General features: G+C 40.2%; 1 protein-coding gene across 3 annotated transcripts in view; it reads right to left on the bottom strand.

Moving 5' to 3' along the window:
* Positions 1-22104, bottom strand: part of HDHD2 (haloacid dehalogenase like hydrolase domain containing 2) — a 564975-nt gene that overhangs the window by 182981 nt on the left and 359890 nt on the right. The window lies entirely within an intron of this gene.

Below are 22104 nucleotides of genomic sequence, written 5' to 3'. Positions count from 1 at the left end.
AGTTGAGAGGTATGCTGTCAGACTTTGCTATCATGTAGAATTTCTTGAAATCAGTACATCACTGAATAAATCATAAATGTCTGAAATTTAATGCAGTTAAGAGAGAGGCTAGGATTTCACATACTACCATTCAGCCACATAGTGCTCTGCATTTTTCCCTGTATTTTATGGCAAGAAATAGTCTAATTTGTGAGTATCATGAGGGAACTTGGAGTCTTCCTTGATGGCATGCTTTAACTGAATGACCACATACTGGTTTTCATTAAACTCCCTTATTTCTATCCTTAAAATATTTTATGATTAAACATCTGATTCCATCCTGTGATCTTGTTATGGTTATTTCTGCACTGAATTGGGTTAGGGAGGAACTCTGTTTCACATGGACGGGGAGTCTGTTCCAGAGAGGAGGTAGTCTCTGGGACACATACCTATTTCTCCGACACATCCTATTTATAGCAAAAGCAAGATTTAAGTCTTTAGAATGGGTAATTCTGGTGTTTGTTTTGGAGATATGCAGGAGGTCCATCAAAGCGGGGTCTGACAATGCCCTGTATGCCAGGCATAGATCTCCCCTCAATGGCCTGCAGGAGACAGAATACAGGGATAGGGCCTTGAGGCAGTCTCCATGGGACATTTTACTTATGTCCTGTATTCTTTCAGTTTGGAACCTCTGTGGACGTTCCAATTGTCGGATAAGTTTGGTTAGGTACATACCAAAGGGGTCATTGTACTCGATAGGTCTGATGAATGCCATGTACAGTGGAACAGTGACTTCCTTGGACCTAGATATACATTGCACAAAACAGAACAAATTCCTCAGCACTGTAGACACATGACGGTCAAAGGACAGACATGTCTGTGTGTGCCCGTTAGTCCCTGACTATTGGGCCAACTCTAAGGGGTAAGTTGTCAATATGATAGTTACCAGGGGTGGATGACTTCCTGAAGGATACTGTTATGCATTTCTTGGCATTTAGTTTTAGTCCATGGCTCTGACAACAGTTGTTTTTCCTGCGGCAGCTCTTCCTGGAGAACATTTGTGTCAGTGTGGTATTCAATAACAGCTCCTAATTTGCAATCATCTGCAAATTTAGTCAGCCAGAGACCACTGACATTGGCCTTGACTTCAGAGAAGTAAATGCCAAAAAGGAGTGGTCCAAGTACCGATCCCTGATGGACTTCACTTGTGACTAGCCTCATTCTAGAGACAGACTCTCCAATTCTAACTTCATGGGTCCTGTCTGTGAGCCAGCTGGCTATCTACCGGGTGACATATGCGTCTGTACTTAACCTCTTGAGTTTGTCAACAATGCCTGAGTGGAGTATTGTGTGTCAAATGCCTTGACCAGGTCAAGGTAGACAGTGAGAACCTTTTTGCCCTCATCTATTGCTTTGGTGACCTTCTCAAAGACGTTTACCAATTTGAGTAGGCATGACCTGCCCTTGATGAAATTAAACTGAGTTGGGTTCAATGCCTGGAGGTTTACTACATCAATATTGATAATTTCTTTGCATATAAGACTAGTGAGATTTATGGTTCTGTAGTTTCCAGGGTCTGTAGATGCCCCCACCTTTATGTAGAAGGATGAGTGTTGTTTTTCTCCATTCATGAGGTAAGAAGCCTGTTTGGAGGCTACAGTTAAATAGGAATTCCAGATGGCCTGATATGTCATGTTTCATGCTACTTAGAAGGTATCCTGGGATATTGTCTGGGACCACTGATGCAGTGTTCTTGGCCTTAGAGACAGAATTAAGGATCTATTCCTAGTGACAGCAGGGGGAGTTATATTTGATGCTATTTCCAGAAGAAAAGTTAACTGGTAGAGAGGGGGAAAAGTTGGAACTGAATTTGTTGGCCAGGTATGGAAATAATGTATATAAGGAAAGCAGGTGGTGGGATGCAAAAGCCCAGGAAGTTACAAAAACAAACAGTAGAAGTCAGAAAAGACAGACCAGGCTATCAAGGAATGCTCGTTGGTTAACACAGAGGCTGAGAGAGTAGTCTCTGTGCCAAAGCTCAAGGTGTCAGAGAGCCTCTACCAGCTTCTGGAAAGTGATTCACCAGATTGCACAAAGATGCTGCATCAGGCTGTAAGGCAATGGCAGAAAGATAAATAAGTCAGAAAGCAGATGCCATTCATAAAGGATGCCAGCAACAATCTGCTCACTCAGCAGTCTTGAGGACTTTAAGGATAAATGAAGGGAGTATTTTAACAGCATTTGAATGAAAGAAACCCTGCAGAAGCTCTACTGCTGCAAGCATAGCCTATGAAAAGAGAGGCGGGAAAAAATGCGCTAAGAAAAAAGTATGATGTGAGCTAAGGAAAATTAAGACAGTGTAAGTAGCAGTAGATAAAATCACGATAGTAATAAAACCACTCAAAAACTTCAAAAAAATGCTCAATGGAAAATGGCAAACTCTGGAGCTGAAGAATAACCAAAAGTGCTGTAACTATAAACTACAACTTAGAACATGAATGAAGACACGACCACTGAAAAAATGGAGAGGAGGCTGGAAATCAGCAGTTCAGCTGGGCATTCCTACACAGAGACAAAGCATATTATGAGGTCCCAAGAAAGCTGATTTGGACAGTTCTGTGATGTTTCAAAGATACAGAAAGTTTGGAAGAATTAGAGCAGTATACGTACAAGGACCTAATGACACAATTATGAACACTGTTCAAAATCCACAGGGGGTCTTTCAGTGCGAGTGGGTGTACATCACAGTACAGCTCCTGTTCACGATGGGGAATGGTCAACAGCAGCAAAAAGGTCAGAGTGGACATGTAACAAAAATATGTTGCACTACAAACACTACATTTCCAGAATTCAGTAAAAATCAGTCGGCATTCATAATGCTCACTAGAATTAGACGGGAATCAACTTAACACAGCAACTTCATAAGTCAAATTTTTTCTGCTTTCCTTCACAATATGTTCTTTAGTTACAGATGCAAAGGGATGAGAAAGCAAAGTGTATATCTCTCCCCTTTGATCATCACATGGACAGTTTCCCAACACAATGAAGTCAAACTGTGGAACTGTTTAGTTATGCAGAGGAGTGTGTTTTTTAAATATGTTTTATAAAGAACAACTGTAGCCCATTATCAGGGCTGAACTCTGGAAAGTCCACAAAATTATTAATCCCACTGGACTAGTTTTCTAATTTTTTATGCATCTATTTTTGTCTCTGTCAGCAGTGACATAACCGTCAACTGCATCCTGGGAACTACTACTTCCCCTCCAAAAGCTACACTGTCTAGCTTCTGTTCATTGAAAGGCCATGACTGGTGTAAGACTGGGGGGGGGGGATTGATTCTGACTGCCTTGAAGATGGGTTAGCTCCTGGTGTACAGTCCTCCCTTGGCACTTCACACAAGGACTTTTGGTTACCAGCGTCAGTAGGGGCAGGCCATGGTTGAGGCACCTGTTGAACCACTTTATCGTATGCACTTATAGAAAGGAGACATAATGGGAAGGTGGCCGCAGGTGAACCTATCCTAGCAGTGTAACAGAATTACCTAACAGAGATCAGAATGTGTGAGTACAGCCAAATGTAACTAGCTGCTACCACTTCCTGACTTAGGCACAGTTAAGGTCATAGTCTTCTTGTGCTGAAACAGAAAAAGTCACATGTGTATCCCTCCAACTACAGTACTATATAACTGTCTTCCTTTATACATACATACATACATACATATACGTCCTAAAAGAAAGACTGAGCCCTGTAGAAATTGCATATGAACCTGTGTGTAACAGGGACACTACCTGTATATGTTCCCATATCTGTTCCACTGATTACCGCTGTGTTTGTAGCTGTAAATCCAACCAGCCCTAGTACTACAGAGTCTATTGCTATGTCTCTTGTACTCACAGATTTCTGCATGTCTGGAAGTGGATGTGGATGGCAGATGCTGGACAGTTCTAGTACTGCTACAACTACATGCACTCAGAACCCATGAGCAGCGTTTGTTGGGGAGAGGAAGTGTCAATTACCTTTTAGGTTCATAAGTATATACCAGGGTAACAATCACCAGGGCCTTTACAAACCTAGCCATGCAATACAATCCAACTTTTTCCCTATGTATCATGGGTGTTTAGTAAGAGGAGATATGTTAGTTAGGATGTTTCTAGAGGTTATGTGGAGGGGGTCTGTTAGCTTGGGCATTAGTGTCTGCCTCTGTCTATCAGAGACACAGGGGCCAGATCCAGGCTGAATTTCCAATTTCCCATCCATTGCTCTAGATTACACTTAAATAGGTTTAGGGATTGAGTCTGCTTCACATGGATGAGGAGCCTGTTCCAGAGCATGGGGATCCTCTGAGACACATCTATCTCACCAATATCTTATTTATGTCATAAGCAAAATTTTAATTCTTGGATATAGCAGCTCTGATGCTTTTAATTATGTGAATGTGCAAAACGTCCATCAGAGCTGGATCCGAGGATGCCTTGTATACCAGGCATAGATCGCCTCTCAGTAACCGGTATGGGATCACGTATAGAGGTAGGGCTTTAAGGCAATCATACAGGACAATGTGTTTATACCATGGATTCCTCTGGTTAGGAACCTTTGAGGGCATTCCAACTATTGCATATGTCTGGTCAGGTACATGTTGAAGGGGAAACTATACTCAATGATGGGTCTGATAAAGGCTGAGTAAGTGGCAGTAAAACTTTGATGGACCTGGATGCCATGTTCTTACTTATAAGTTGGGTGACACAAAATGATTTTCTTATTACCTCGGCCACATATTGGTCATCAAAGGCCAGATTACTGTCTACATATGTTCACAGATCCCTGGCAACTGGGTCAATGCTTAGGGGTGTCTCATCAATGGAGTAATTAGCCCAGTTGGCAGTTTTCTCAAAAGGTACTATAATGAGTTTTTTGACATTTAGTTTTAATCCATGACATTGGCATTGGTCATTTGTCCATGTTAAACCCTCTTATAGGATGTTTGTCTTATGGAAGGAATCCATAATAGCTGCATTTGCAGTCATCTGTGAACTTGGTCAGATCAAGGAATTTGACATTGGACTTTACCACTGAGAAGCAGATGCCAAATATGATTGTTTTCAGCAAATAGCCCTGAGGTATCCTGCTGGTGACTGGTCTCTTAGTGGAGGTGGTAGCACCAATCCTGACTTCCTGGGCCCTGTCTGTGAGCTGGCTGGCAATCCAGCTAGTTACTGTATCAAACACCTTAACCAGGGCCCAAGTAGGAGGTATGCATAGTTTTCCTCTCATCCAGTGCCTTGGTGACTTTCTTAAAGAAGTTCACCAGGTTTAGTAGGCATGACCTTCCCTTGACAAAGCCACTGGTCCACAGCATAAATTCTGTTGTTGGACCAAATCACACTGCATCAATGTTACAGGCATGTCACCAACTGACGCCATACTATGGCATATTCCTCAGAAGTTCACAGATTGGTGACAGGAGGATAGCCACCAGGGACCACTTTTTTTAACAGATATAGAGGAAATCTGGTGACTCTGAAAGGGGGCAATGGTACTGGGATCATCTCAGGAAGAATGGACACTGGCAGCAGATAAATCTGGAGCTAGTCTTGAGGTCTTGCTATTTCCTGGAGGATAAACACAGCAGACGTCTTTACTGCACCATTGCACATGCAGACTAATTTGATCACAGCATAGACTATGTATGTTTTTTTATATGGACATCAGGCATTTTACTACACCACAATTACAGCTGAGGTATGTTTCGATGGTATAATTCTCCATATTTGGACACTCTTAACATGCATGCTGCCAGGCCACAGTTGTAGCCCAGTCATGTTTTCACTGGTGTGTCTTATATTTCAAATTCAAAGGCCAGACCACTGCAGCAATGACCACTTCAAATTGGGGTATGCCAATAGGCTGACGATGATGAGACCCATATGCCTGAGAAGTCAGATAATATACTGGTACTGAGTCTTCACCCAGGGTAGATAATTACAGAACAGGGTTATGGTTGTGTTCTCTAGCACAGATTAACTGTGCAACCTGTGTGCTTACTATCACCTGTAGGGGATGGGTCTCCCACATCTGTAACACAAGCAATGCTCCACTGCGGCTGCAGCAGCAAGGTACACTGCGTCTGATGTGTGTATTCTCACCATTTTGCAGATATCCATACATGCCTGATGTCATTAAGTGCCACAGCTGGCCCATGACATACAGGCAGCACTCTGGATGAATCTGCAAATGTACCAGAGTATCATCCAGGCACAATCTGCTGCTGCCCACTTCAACACAGAGCTAACTACTCTGTTGCATGACATTCATAATGATGATGTCCAGCACTGTCAGCAGCTCTGTAAATACCAAAGTAATGAAACAATGTAATGGTTGGTCTTATAGGAGTCTATGGTGGCACACACTGCTTCCATTTACACCTTTGTGTAAAGTACTTCCAGTGCTACCATCACTTCCTAGCCCAGCAGTGTTGTCTGTGGTCAGGACAGGGTATATATCTGGGGTGGTCATGTGTGCATGGGGGGGCACCACAGGGTACAAAGTAATTACAGGCAATGAGAAGTGAATATTCTGCCACCCCTTAAGATGACTGGCGAAAAGAGACAAACTCCAACAAGAACATACCTTATCAGCAGACTCCATCCAGAAAACAGTCCTAGAGTTGCACACCATCCCTGCCATGGGAAGCCTTCAGTCCTCCTGCAACAAGCCAGTGGAGTGACCACAGATTGTGGCCACATAAATGCACCAAAACCCCATCACAATAGGAGGAGGATGTTTCTGTAACATGCATCCCATGACACCAAAATATACCATACTGCTGCCTTCTGTAAAATGCTCCCTCACTTGGTAGGTGTGGACAGCCCATGTGTTAGCGTCTTTTAACACCTGTGTACAGGACGACATCTGTGACTCAATCCATTCTCCATATTGTGTCTATGTGGTAATATATGATGCACAGTGTAACACGATCATGTAGCAGGAAGTATAGCTTGTTAACACTGCATGCATTACATTTTCTCTGTGTGACACTGTGATGTCAGTGTGTGTTTGTTAGAGCTCATACTTCTGGATTAGAAATTGTTGTTTAACCTGCACTGCAGTGTAATGTGCTAATCACTGTCTATGCAGCTTGATGTGTGGCTGATACTGGCTGTTCTTCTGGTTTACTATCATCACTGAATTATGTTACTGTATCTTCTGTGCAAGTGATGCATATGCGGTCCTTCTGCACTCATACCATGAAGATGACCTGCCTGTCTCATCAAAAATCACACTGTGTGTCTTGGCAAATGCTAGAAACATCCAACATATTGTGGCAGAGTCATACTGCAGTGTACCCCCCATGATGCACCAAAAAAAGTGTAGCAGGCTTTGAGCCAGCCAAAACAAGCTCAATACTTTACAGTTTTCAGCATATATCATGCTGTAATGGTGGTCACAGCAACACACTGAGTTTCATATCATCATCAGTAGCCTGGACTCTAATGGGCATCTGCATCTCTGGCAACACAATGCCAACATATGTGGGAGGTTAAGACATAGGTGCACACACTATATAGGTGCATACATTTAAATTATTCACAATGCCTGCATTTGCAATCTAGGTGGCATTGTGGAATGTCATCTTACAGGAAGCAGCAATACAGCTGACACGTATTCTACATATTTCTGTACAGACACATGCTTATAATCCCATGTGTGTCCCCTACACAACCTGGCAGTTCAAGGAATGGTAGGCTTTCCTGTGAATGTGGACCAAGGGGTTGATGACAACCAGCACCTCAGGAAGGCATGAAATGTCACAGTAGCCATCCAAAGTGGTGGCTCTTTCTTCTAGTGCTGGGAAACCAGATATACTCATCTGCATGCAGAACCAGTATTTTTTTGATGTAATTAACAAGTCCCCTGCTGGTCACTGAAAGGTCCTTTTAGCTTGGATAAAGCAAGTGCTTTACATAGATTTGCATTCCTGTCCTTGCAGAAGCAAATATGTGCATAGTGAGTGCTGTACACATCTTTGCCTCCACAAGGAGAGGAAGGCTTGCATTTCTATAGACTCTGCATGTGGGCAAAATATATCAAACAACCTCTGAACAGAATCCAGATCTACACAGAAATGATCAAATCTTCTGGCCTATGAAATTATGGACCTTTATTCACTGTCAGTGTTGTTTTTCATTGCCACCTGAAGCAGTGTGAATAGCACAAACAGAAGCTGTTGTGGTCACTTTTGTTGCTGGCAACACTAATATTTTCAGTATGCTTTGCTCTTTTATATTGTGGTACAGACCTTGAGCAACTTCCACAAATTAGGACTACAAACAGTGACTGCATTCACCATTTGCATATCATTATGGCTTCATGTGCCTTAATTTGCATGTCACTATACAGACATTTGCATACATTAAGGAGTCTGTACACAATGCAAGTTTATTCTGTTGGGTGATAAAGTTGGAAAATGTACAATATAGTATTACAACCTTACAAAAAAGGAATTGTGGAAGTAAGGGTATAGTAAATTTAGTTATTCTCCTCTTGCCCTGCTTCTGTCAATGGGAAGACACAAAGGTTATTTAGGTAAAGAATATATGAACATACACATGAGATTTTAAAGGGGGACAAGAGAAATGTTTTATCTAAACACAGCTCTACATGTGCACATTTTGAAATGTTTTTATTTGGTACTTTGGAAACTGTGACTCCTGATCCTAGGGGTTGTGTGGAAAAATAAGCTGGAATTAATTTGGGAAATAAAACCTGATGCTGTCACAGCCCCCCCGGATTGAGTGATAATATAACTATACTCCTGGTTCTTAAACTACGAGTTGCTAAATTATAGCAGTACTTCCAGCAAATGTATTTTGTTAATATTTAATTTTTTAACTTTCTTATATAATAAAGGATTTGATTGGGCTTTTTAATTAAAGATTGGCAACACAATTATATCTTGTATAAATTCTTAGTATTTTTGGTGTAAATATATCTTTACTACTTACGAATTGATTGTATTTGATTGGTTGCAGCATGTATTTAACCTACTGATGTACGGTTACATCCCTTCCATATATAAATTTCTGAAGTTACAGAAAGTATTTTTGATGAAAGTGTATACACCTTTAAGAATAATGACACCAAAGACTCACTTTGTACTTAAGTGACGTAGTTTGTATTTTTTCTGTGCTCTTGAAGTCCAAACAGATAGAGGGGATGAAAGGGCTTAACTGAAATAATAGATTACACTGTTTGTTGTTTTTCGGTGTTTTAGTTAGAAAACGATTTCCATATTAAAATGACTGTGGTTTTTAACACCTTTTTTTTCTGCATACCAGACAGAGAGGAAGTGGTTGATGTGCTGTGATTTGTGGGTTACTGTTTTTTTTTTCAGCACACGCTTGTGTTTTCCATTTGCATACATTCTCTGCCACAGCACAACATACTATGAACTGCTACAAGCCAACACAACCATATGCTGAGCAGCAGGCAACTTGACTATGAACCCACTTGGGCTTTCCGAGATGGAGATCAACAACTGGTATTTCCACTGATTAAGGTGTTTTATCTAAAAACACTGTTTACATCAGTAACAAAGAAATAACACAGATAATTAAACAATAGCAGATAATAGATAAGAACAAATAATTTCATACTGCCAGAGGTTCTATCAACTAAAAAAAGTACCTATGTAAATCTGGGCAGCCAAGTGCTCCGGATTGTGCGGAATGCTCTTCATTTGGTATCGATTTAACTCACTGTTCTGCAGTTCCGCTTTGAGCAGTGGTAGCTCTGCTTTACAATTTTTGACTGGCTTGTATACCGCAATTAAAGCCAATCGGCATTGCGGCATACAAGCCAATCAAGCATATGTTCCTGTTGCAAAGGGAGCCATTAGGGAGGCACAAAATGTGGCCAATCACATGCCACTACTAGTTTTCACCCCACTGCAATACTTTCAAAAAGGATATTGCAGGGTGCAGAAAAGAACACATTGAGAGTTACGGCTGTTTTTTTCTGAATGCACGCTATCCTCTTGTTACTGAACTGTTTGAACCTTCATGCAGTTCATTTGTTATGATCGTGGGTAAGAGGGATGGGGTACAGAGACTGGACAGGGAGGCACCTGCTGAATGGGAGTTGCTGTGGAAGTGCATTTCATCAGGTACGGTTTTGGCTGTACACCGGGCCACTAACCTTAGGGCAGAGGACTACAATTCGTTTTACTTGATTCAGGAATTGGGATGGTCGTGGTGGTGCTGCTGTCGCTGGGATGATTTATTTTTTTAATCCCCGATTGCATTTGGAGGATGTGGACTGCTGAACTTGGAGCTGCAGATGCTTTGTTCCCTTACTGGGCTGAGGTAAGTGGCTGAGAGTGCAGGACTGATTAAACTTTGTTTCAGACAAGATTGGAGTTACAGATTTTTGCAGAATGTCCAGATTCTTGCCTTTTGGTCTGTTGCTCATAAAATTTGTGGTTTTCTGGCAAATTACTGAATATTAAAAGTCTGACATAGACTTCATGTCCTTCAGGAAAATGCATGTTAAATTCAGTTATTTAAGCAACTTGCTAAGTTTTATAACAGCAATTCTCTGTTCACATTCTCTGTTCTCTCAATGTGTCAAGATACTAAGTGTCCACTGATTATTTCTGGATTTGTCCCTGATTCTTTGAGAGCTGGGCTGGTTACTTTTGGAGGAAAAGGTGGTGCATTACATTTACTAAATAATTACAGACTGCTTTTATTTCAGAAAGTGTATATTAATTCACATATGCTTATTCTGTCATGGCAGCAATATTTTAAACATTTCTGATGTCCCTTATTGGATGAGTTACCTTTTTTAGTTGTGAGAGGATATGAAGGGGTTGGAAAAGCAGGTGCTAAAGAGCCCTTGAATATTGTTGTGTAATTATTTTCTGCCGAGTATATTGCATTTTATCAATGGTTTCTGCTATTTATTGACATGTGTCTTAATATTTTTGGCAAAAAGCCTACTTCAATCAGGCCCCATGGAAATGGTGCGTTTTCACGCAGTGCGAAAAAAGGGTGTTCCACATTTTGACTGTTTGTCACACATTGCTACGGTCTGTGTTCCACATTTGCTTCTGAAAAGGTTGAGACCTATGATGTAAATATCTGACACTCCTGGAGCCACTAAGGTAGCAAGTGCCACAGGGGAGGGTCCTGAAAGGCAAACAAATGGCAAAACGTCTCAAGGTACACCCAAGGCATTATTTGGGAGGATGAGTGCAAGGCCCAGGAAAAGGCAGTATGGTAAGGACAGCTCCTTTAGGTAGAAGGGAGCAAAGTCATAAATTACAAATACCTTAAGATCTTCTACATTTTTCTGTACCAAACAGGAAGCCAATTTACACTGTGAAGTATAGTTGTAATACGTTGGTATTGAGCTGTACTAGTCAGTAGTCAAGAGGCAGAATTCTGCATAATTTGCAGATTATCAAGCTCACCATTAGTGAGTGAGTCCCAAGTAAAGGGCATTACAGTAGTCCAGCCAGGAGGAGACAAGTTCATGAGCGACTACTGAGAAGTAAGCATGACATAAGAGGTGTTTAATCCTGGAAATGTTTTATATTTAGAAATTAAAGCATTTTACAATGATTGACTCTTGGTCCCTAAGTGATCATGACCTCAGTGTTGGAGATGTTAAGCTTCAACTGCTTAAAATTAAGCCAGAGTATGGTAGTGAGGTCATCAGCAAGGGAACACACACTTGCCATACCATCTTGTGGAAATGAGAGGTACAGCTGGGTATCACTGACATAATGTGGTATGCTAACACTCTCTAAGCTATCTTAATGGAAGCATGAATAGTTGTGAACAGTTGTAGCCAAAGGACAGAGACTTGCAATACTCGACATTTAAGGGTGTACATAGAAGATAACTTAATTGCAGAAAAAAACCCTTCTGAGGGTAACCTGAGAAGTAGGGCAAGAACTGCTCTAGGACTGTAGACGAGATACCACAATAAATATGTATATGCTCAATCAACAGATTGTTATTTATAGTATCAGATGCTGAAAAGAGAGCCAAGAGGACCAGTACAGGATAGTACCACTAGTCTTGAGCCACTAGGCAATCAATGACAACTTGGACAACAGCAATGTTTGTTCTATGACAAGAGTGAAGAAAAGGATCCTTGAGCCCACACACTGTTAAGCAGGTCTCAACTTGCTTGTACACAACCTTCTTGATAACCTGTTAGCCTCTGAGGAGAGATTTCACTGGACAGAACACTGCTGTCTTATGAGTGACCTCTCCCTGATGTTGAACTCAATGATCATTCAGTTCAGGTTTGTCACTCCACAAGCCTACCTTGTTGTGATCACATTCTAGCCTGTGCCCTTCTCATCATACAAAGTGATGACCTCTGGTCCAACCATCGCTTGCACCTCCCAGTAGTTATCATGAGAACATGTCTTAGGGCTAATAAGGGTCAAGGTCGCAATACGCAACAATTTAGTAGCCTCCCCTTGAATGAAGTGAAGGAGTGCTGAATATAAGATGTGTGGGGTAATATTACTTGATTTAAACAGTTTCAAAATTATGGGGATAATATTGTATAAGCTCCCGGTGAATGTGGACATGGGACTGATCAGAGCAAAACACCAGTTCCACCACCAAGACTGATGTCTTAACATTAAGTAAGATCAAGTCCAAAGTATGATTAGGAGTTGCAAAGGTAATAACCTAAGCAAATCCAAAGCCTTTCAAAATATACCTGAATTACTTGGTTAAAGTCACTGAATTCATTGTTTAACCCTGATACTGAAGTCACCAAACACAACTACACAATGGTGACTTAAAACTAAGTCCATGAGAAGTGAACTCCTGTAGGAATGGCCTTACACAACTTGGATGGCAGATGAGGAGAAACCTACATTATGCTCCTGCAATAAGGACCTGTTCAAAGGAGCTGGCCTCCTAACAGGAAAACTGTGTCAGCCCAAGCCCAGAACCACTAAACATTGAACTTGCCCTCCTGAGGATACTGAATCACCAAGGACTTGGTAGAATGGCTACAGCTAGGTAACGGTCAAAGTTCTCACCAAGCCAGGTCCACATCATGCGGCATGTCAAAGATAATGCCAGACTTTTTGTGGACTGACCTCACATTAATGTGCAGTGCCCAAAGTGGGGCTACTAGAAAATGGAGTGAACAACAAAGACTTGTGTATAAGGAGTATCCACTCTTGCTGGTCCCCACTGGCTGCCAAAATGCCTACAAAAAAAGGTGCAGATGCCTAGAGAGTTACATACATGGGTGAGCAGACATTGGTGGGAGGACAAAAGGATGTAAGCCATGTAAGAATTACTTAAAATAATGAATTGGTTCAAGCAGAACCAAAGCAGCTATGTTCAAAATCATTCAAGACTAAGACAATTTAAAACAGGAAAAACAATGGTAAACTCTAAAAACTATAACAATACAATATAAAAACAAAAGTAATAAATAAATAAAAAAAATAAAAATGACCGTCAATGGGAGCAATGCAGTACAAAGAAAAAAAACAGCAGCATTAGAGTCAAAATGTCCCTGTAAGGCAAAGCAAAAGATAAAACAACAGTTGCACTCAATGTTTGAACCCCTGGGGACTGAGGAAAGACAACAGTGTAGATTAATAACAAAAAGATGGAAAATGGGTATTTATCTTCTGAGCTCTAGCTTGAGCTCAAAAAGAAACAAGCAGCAGTATGAAAGCTAAAAGCGATTAACGAAGAGGGGGGGGGCGTACAGACTCTTCAAAGAAAATGTCTCAGAAGTAAGTCTGAATTTATTTATTTTTAAGCATCTCTAGTAAATTAGCACATTTTATTCTGTAACATGGAATTCCATATACCAGTGGAACAGAAAACAAACCATATTAACAATTTCCATTGTTATTGTCTTGCAGTATATATCTTTATACTTCCTAACAATCTTCATTCATACCAACATTGCATAAATTGCTCAATTAATTCCTGCCTTCCCTTGAACCTCATTCATCCTCTTGAACATTATTCTGTATGTATTGTTCCCACAAAGTCCACTTACTTCTATGAACACCACCACCAAACACCACCACCTCCATTCTTTTATCTCCAGTACAACATCCAGAAATTCACTTATAATTGGGAGTAGATTGGAATAGATTTTTTTTTAATTTATTTTAGCTGCTTTTTTTTGGCAGACAATAACATTAAACTTATTCAGGTGTCTAGGCAATTCAAATCTTAATAGAAATGACTGGGAAAAAAGAAAGGTAATTTACAAAGGAACAATAAGAACAAATGTACAAGGCTCTCAAGTATGCAACAAAAAGCATAGAAGGTTTAGGAATTTTGCGTGAAAGTGTCTGCACAGGCATTTCTATATCCCTAGTCAACTTCAGATGATTTTTACTCGGGTAGACAGCAAATGATAGATGTGCGATATAGATCAGAGTGCACATGCCATGTGCTGTGTCTTTAAGAAGCATGTCAAAGACGTAACGTGCGTGTATAAATTTCAAGCATGCACCATTCCTAGTGCCATTTTGAGAGTGCAGCAAGACAGAAAGCATGTAAGATTCATACGTCCGGGTTTCCCTGGACACGTCCTCTTTTTGGGCTCCTGTCCGGGCGTTTTTTGAAAATTCTGCCATTTGTCGGGGTTTTTCAAAAACCATGACAAATCGCAGAATTTCCAAAGACCAGACGTCCCTATTTCAGCAGGATTGTCCCGGGATCGGCAGTCGATCCCGAGTCCTGCACTGCTGGTTACAGTCCCGGCAAAACAGCCTCCGCTTATTTTTATTTTTTTTTTTTGATTGGCCCGTATACCAGCTAATCAAAAAATTGCAAAATGGAGCTCTGTTCAATGCGGAACTGCTGGTTGTTCCGCACTGAACAGAAGAGAGTCCGCTGTGCGAGTTTTTGATTGGCTTGTATACCAGTATACGAGCCAATCAAACAATAGAAAAACGGAGCTCTGTTCAATGCGGAACTGCTTGATGTTCTGCACTGAACAGAAGTGGGTCCGCTGTGCAAGTTTTTGATTGGCTCATATACCGGCATACGGGCCAATCAAAAATCGCCAAACATGGAGCTACTTGTCTTTAATGCGGAGCGATGTTCCACGTTAAAGACTACAGACCTCTTTTTTTTTGGTCTTCACCTAGTGTGAAAGATATTTTGTCCGGACCCGGCCAGTCAAGAATCTGGTATAATACCAGCACATATTTTTTTATCCTCTTTTTCGTATAACCAAATATGGTAACCCTAGTTTGTATATACGTTACTTAAGGTAAAGTCAGTAAACTTCTGTTGTGATGTGTTTGTATAAAATAAAGCTGCTTGAACAGAACCCACAAATACTTGTCTATTGTGTCCAAAGTAGGAGAGCGACATGGTGTCCGAACTGGGATTGCAGAGAATAATATTTGGAGCCATGAGGTGCAGAGAAGACAGTGAAGGTAAACTAAGAGAAACAAGCAAGAAAAAGAGGCAGAAAAGAATCAAAGGTAATGAAAATATGCACAAACTATTTGTTTTATAAAAAAAAAGGTAAAATGGAGCGTTACAAGGGCACAAACTGCATTATTAAAGAAGTGGGAGGCACAAAAAATTTGTTAACTAAGGGAAATGTTTAAAATGACATCTGACAAAATGATTATCAGAAAAGTAAAATTAGCATGTTTAGAGTAAAACGAGCACAAGAAAAGTACAATGGGCATGAAAAGAGATTAAATGAGCCAAACAAATATAAAAAGAGCAAAAAGGGCACACTAAGTGTACATAAAGCAAACGACTGTGTGTTTTTAGCAAAATGCTGTTGTTTGGGCATAACTACGGCTTTGTATTGTATCAAGGGCATAACTAAAGTTATTCAAAGTATCTCAAAGCGTGTAAAAGTGCTTACAGTGTGTGCTTATCACTGTGAATGTATTCAGAAGAGTTCATTTGTGTGCAAAGTGCAACTATTTCGTGAAGTACAGTCAAAGTATAACCATTTTGAAAAGTTTCTTGTGCTGGGTGTGTATATTTGCAAAGTGCCACCATTACAGAGCGTTTCTTGCACTGTAAAGAGTTGCCTAGCAAGGTAACGCCACTTTGGAGAAATTTCAGTATGTTGTGTACATTTTATTCGCAAAGTGCAATTACTTTGAAATGTTATTGACTCTGAGCTTCTCTTGCTCAGTTCATTCGCATTGTGAAGTTATTTGAAATGTTTCTTAAAATGATAAATTACTTTAGCAAGACAATAATTTCAGGAGTGTTACAGTGCCCTAGAGACTTATTTTGCAAAGTCCAGTTACATAGAGGCTTGCATCATGCAGTTGTTTGATATGTTTCTAACACTGATAAGAGGTGATTTCTTGCAATACAGTAATTTCAAGAGTATTTCGGTGCCAGAGAGAAACTTATTTTCCAAAGTTCAGTAGTAGAGAGGCTTGTTGTGCCACTGGGCACAGTTACAAATACTGGCATAAAATACTGGCACATGTGTATGTTTATGCATGGGTCTACTTTGTTTTGTTGAATCTCATTTCACTGAATTTAATTTAATCCTGACCACTTCTCTGAATCTCATTTTATTAAACTGCATTTAGTATATATGGCACTGTGTAGAGTACTGCAAGGCAAGTAAAAGGTATATGCCTTTTCCCCAACTGTAGTGGATCCTGTATATATAGTTGGGGGTGTGTGTAGGGGGCACAGGTCCCCACATTGGGTGGTGTGGGGGGTGTAGCCCCCCCCCCCACTTAGTTTGAATACATATTGTCTTCTGGAGCGAGTTAGTCATTGGTGTTGCAACTATGCAGGTCTATTGTTTAAAATGTATTGTTTTGAAGTTTTGGGTAAAATACGATATAAAACAAACAAGGTGCCCCCCACAACCCCCTAACTATATATACTAACTCCAGGATCGCACTACAGTGGGGAAAAGGGTAGGTACCTTTTACTTGCCTTACAGTACTCTACACAGTGCCATATATAATAAGTTCAGTGCAGTGAAATGAGATTCAGTGAAATGAGTTTTCAGTAATTTGTGTTTTAAGCGAAGTGGTCGGGGTGAAATGAGATTCAACAAAACAAAGTAGACCCGTATGCATTTGTGCTCATTTGCAAAACACTTCACTGGTATGAGTTAATATGGCAAGACGGATTTCGCAAGCCCTTACCACTTGTATTTGATCACAACATTGCAGACAATTGGAGAATATTTGAGAAAGAATACGATATTTTTATACAAGCAGCTTATTCAGATAAAGATGCATGCACCAAGACATTCATTTTCATAAACTTAGCTGGGTCAGAGGCCATGAAAGAGAACACTCATTTGTGTATGCACCAGTAGTATATGAGGGAGAAAGTGAAAATCTTCATATTGTTGTACAGGCTGAATCAGGGGAAGACCTGGAGTGCTTGAAGCACATGTTCAGAGAGATGTGTAACCCCCAGACAATTATTACATTAGAGAGGCATTTGTTTTACACTAGAGATCAGAAACCAGGGGAAACTTCTGCAGCTTATATAACTGACCTGAGAAACAAAGCTAAAATGTGTCAGTTTGGTGACTTAAAAGATGAGTTAAAGGACAGGCTCGTGTGTGGTATTAATAGTGCTGCTGTGAGAAAGATCTTGCTTCGTAACAGTGATTTAATGTTGAGTAAAGCCTCAGAGATTTGTCAGGTCCATGAAATGACAGAAAAACACACAAGTACGCTTGTGAGTGACAAAAGCATGGTTTTAGCAGGCTCCAGTGCAAATGCAGATAGTATGCAACATGTGGCAAAGAGAAGTAGGCCTAAGCACATGGCAGCCACAGCCACTGCTGGCTCACCAGGGAAACCATGTAGCTTTCCAGCAGGTTCTACAGCTAGTTCAGTCATGTAGCTTTCCAGCAGGTTCTAAGGCTAGTTCAGTTAATGGAGCATCCTCAGTGCAGTACAAGTGTGAATCAGCAAAACCCAAGTCCAACTTTATTGTTAACTGTCGTAATTGTGGTGCAAATCATGAATCTAAAAGAGAGAGAGAAATGCTTAGCATTTGGTCAGCAATGTCGCAAGTGTAAAAAATGGAACCATTTTCAAAAGTTTTGCAAATCAAGTAAACCTCACACAGTTGTAAAAAAAGGTTACACAAAAAAGCAAGTTGATCAAGAATAGACGCAGCAGTCCACTTTCTGTGTAGATGGTATATCAGTGCTTGGTTAAAGAGTTGATGCAGAGAATTTATTGGCAAACAGCGAAGTGTTTTGCACTGTTTGGATCAATTGTAAATCCACAGAGCTTAAAGTAAAGACTGCTTCAAAATGTTATATCAGCAGACACATTTACTAAAGTGGGAATTAAGGAACAACTCAGTGTGGCCAGTAGTGCAAAACTTGTTGCTTATGGAGGTGAAGAAATTCAAACCGAAGTCTCAGTGTTGCTTTTGTGTTATTTGGCCAAGAACTGTTGCAACTTGTTATTTTATGTAGTCAAAAGGCCAGTACAGTCTTTATTGGGACTCAAAGATAGTTTGAGAATGAATCTGCTTTCTCTTACCAAAGAAGTTTATCACATAAATGCATCTCCAAGTTCCAATTTTTCTGAAGCCATTTTCCTAGAGCAAGTTGATGTTTTCGATGACAAGTTGGGCAAACTTCCAGTTGTGTATTCTATGAAATTAGACCCAGAAGTCACTCCAATGGTCAGACTGGCAAGAAAAGTTCTGATATCTATGCAGAATAAAGTCAAGGCTCAGTTGGATAAAATGGTGCAGCAAGGTGTAATTTGTCCAGTTACAGACCCAAATGAATGGGTGTCATCTATGTTAGCAGCTCACAAAAAAGGCTCAGACGAAATAAGAATATGTACTGACCCAAGAGATTTGAACAAAGCATTGAAGAGACCACATCATCGAATGTGCACATTCAAAGAGGTCGCAGCCCTAATACTGAATGCCACTGTTTTTTTCTGTCTTGGATGCAAAACTTTCATTTTGGCAAGTGATGTTTGATCACAAATCCTCATTACTATCCACTTTTGGTAAGTCGTTTGGCAGATGCAGATTCCCAAGGATGCCATTTAGAATAAATTCTGCAAGTGAAGTCTTTCAGCATGCAATGGAGCAAATTTTTTCAGGGTATCCTTGTGCCATAATAGTAGATGATTTATTTGTTGGAGACAATGGTGAAGCAGAGCATGACAGAAACCTCAAGGAAGTTCTAAACAGAGCATGTGAAGTAAACTTAAAGCTCAATCCTCTGAAGTGTGAATTCAGGCTACTAGAAGTTACATATATATGTAAGTCATTTGTTTACCAATACTGGTTGAGACCAGATCTGACCAAGCAAGCAGCTATCCTTAAGATGTCAGCACCAGACAATGTTCAAGCTCTACAGCACTTCCTAGGCATGGTCAACTATTTAGGCAAGTTTACACCAGACTTCAGTGAGTTGACAGCACCTTTAAGAAACCTGATGCGCAAAAATGTTGCATGGTCAATGTTGTACCACCACCAGAAAGCATCTGAAGACCTCAAGCAGAAAAATGCCACCCCATCTATAGTCCGATACTATGATGTGAACAAACCAGTCACTCTTTCTTGTGATGCTTCAAAATTTGGTCTAGGTGCAGTAATACTTCAAGAGGGCAGACCAGTGACTTATGCATCTAGAACACTTGCAAACTGAGATGCAGTATGCTGAAACTGAGAAAGCACTTTTGGCAATAGTATTTGCATGTTCCAAGTTTCATGATTATATTTATGGGTGAGCTATTCAGATTGAAACTGACCACCAGCCTCTAGTTATAATTCTAAAAAAGCCTATGTATTCTACTCCAGCAAGATTACAACGAATGACGCCCAAATTACAAAAGTACAACTTCAAAATGGTCTATACAAAAGGCAGACTACTATATCTGGCTGATGCCTTATCCAGATCGCCCAGAAATGCAACAGAACAGCTTGATGCAGAGAATTTTGACTTTGATGTGATGGCAGTGCATAATCATCTACCATTAGGCTTGATGAGTTAAGAGATCACACAAAGACTGATTCAATTTTGCAAAAGCTCAACCACTACATTAATGTTATATGGCCATCAAAGCAATCTAGTGTACCAACTGAAATCAAACCTATTTTCCTTACAGAGATGAAATGTTGATATAAGATGGCATTACTTTCAAAGGTCCTAAAATTGTTGTTCCTGCTTCCTCACAACAAGAATATATCCAGATTTTGCATCATGGTTATCCAGGTTCCACATCCACTAACAGAACAGCGACATTATTAGTCTTTTGGCATTCATTACTGTGAGACATTGATAAAGTACTTTCTTCTTATGCAGTATGCAATAGTACTAGTCGCATTTGCAAAGAGAACCACTTCAGCTAAGTCAAGTCCTTGAACCACCTTGGTGGACAGTAGCCACTGATATCTTCGAGTGGTACAATCAACACTACATGGTATTGACAGACTCTTATTCAAATTGGCTTGAGATGGACTTACTCGCTAACCTAACATCCACTACTGTTATTACTAAGCTGAAATGTCATTTCTCAGTCCCAGTAGTCCACACAAAGTTATCTCTGAAACTGGTACTCAATTTACTAGTCAGTTGTTTCAGAAATTTGCAAGAGATTGGGACTTTGTACATGCTGCTAGCAGTTCTGAATACCCACAGTCAAATGGTCTAGCTGAATGTGCAGTGCAGAGTGCAAAGCAATTACTTGAAAGGTCAAAGCGTGACAATATCGATGTTTATTTGAATTTACTTAATCTCAGAAACATAACCCATGGCGATTTTCTTGGTTCACCTGCTTAGACTTCTTTCCAGGCAAACCAGAATGATGCTACCTATTAGTTCCAGTTTACTGATGCCTAAAGCGAAGAACAACAGAACCATAAAGGCTCAACAGTTCAAGAAGCATTCAATCCAGAAGTCCAGTTATGACAAATCAAGCAGATTTCTTCATCCGTTGATGGAAGGAGAAATATTAAGAATACAAACGGCGAAAAGTTTCAACCGGATTGGTCAGGTTGCAGATATATGTGCTGAGCCGAGATCCTACCTGGTAGAATCCGAGGGTATGGAGTACAGGAGAAATTGCAGGCCTTTACTTCCTGTATCATAATCATCATCACAGCATTGTTTGACTCTACATCTCAGAGTGAACCAAACGTTGTTCCCATTCCAGCGTGTGTTCCTATCTCTGATTCCATTCTTGAAGATGTTTCAGACAATTCTAAGATCGAACATTTTAGAGAGACCGCTCCAGTTGTTAAGTCCAATTCCCAGTTTTATGTCACACAATATGGACGAGTATCCAGGCCCAGTGTGAAATATGCAGCAACATGGACTTGTGTGTGTGTGTGTGTGTGTGTGTGTGTGTGTGTGTGTGTGTGTTTGTATATATGTATATATATATATATATATATATATATATATATATATCGTATCTTGTGTAAATGCATGACAGAGCATTGTGTGTGGTGTCTGTATGCCAGATTCATAACATTGCATGTTTTTACTTTCTCAAGAGGGAGGATGTAGATCAGAGTGCATGGGCCGTGTGCTGTATCTTTAAGAAGCATGTCAAAGACATAATGTGGATGTATAAATGTCAAGCACATGCCATTCCTAGTGCCATTTTGACAGCGCAGCCAGAGAGTAAGCATGTATGATTCCAGCAGTTAGTTTGTATAGAAGTTACTTAAGTTAAAGTCAGTAAACTTCTATCGTGATGTGTCTGTATAAAACAAAGCTGCTTGAACAGAACCCACAAAGTCTCTTCCATTCTGTCCAAAGTAGGAGAGGGACAAGTGAAGTGGAAGACAGGTAAATGGCAACATGCTTTTTGGGAAAACAACAAACTGGCAGATTTTAAAAAAAATTCTACTGAGTACTTTGACAAAAATGTTGAGGGAAACAAATGGTCAAAAGTAAGGAAATTCGTTTGAATTTACTTTTGTGCCCTGTTAAGTCAGGCCTCTCCTTTGTTTTTTGCACATGTATTTCTTATCTGGTTTAGGGACATTAATTTAAGCTGCACTTGTCTGAGGCACAGACAGTCGTTATCACTTAAATTAATATATAGGCTTTGAAAAGCAGTTTTCAGAAATGTCTTTAAATGTCTCACTATTTGTGTAGTAG

This window comes from Protopterus annectens, chromosome 1.part1, assembly GCF_019279795.1.
Source record: "Protopterus annectens isolate FY-2018-M chromosome 1.part1, PAN1.0, whole genome shotgun sequence".
In the NCBI taxonomy this organism is placed as follows: Eukaryota; Metazoa; Chordata; order Ceratodontiformes; family Protopteridae; genus Protopterus; species Protopterus annectens.
Note: the sequence above shows the minus strand (reverse complement) of the source record. Positions and strands in the feature narration are given on the sequence as shown.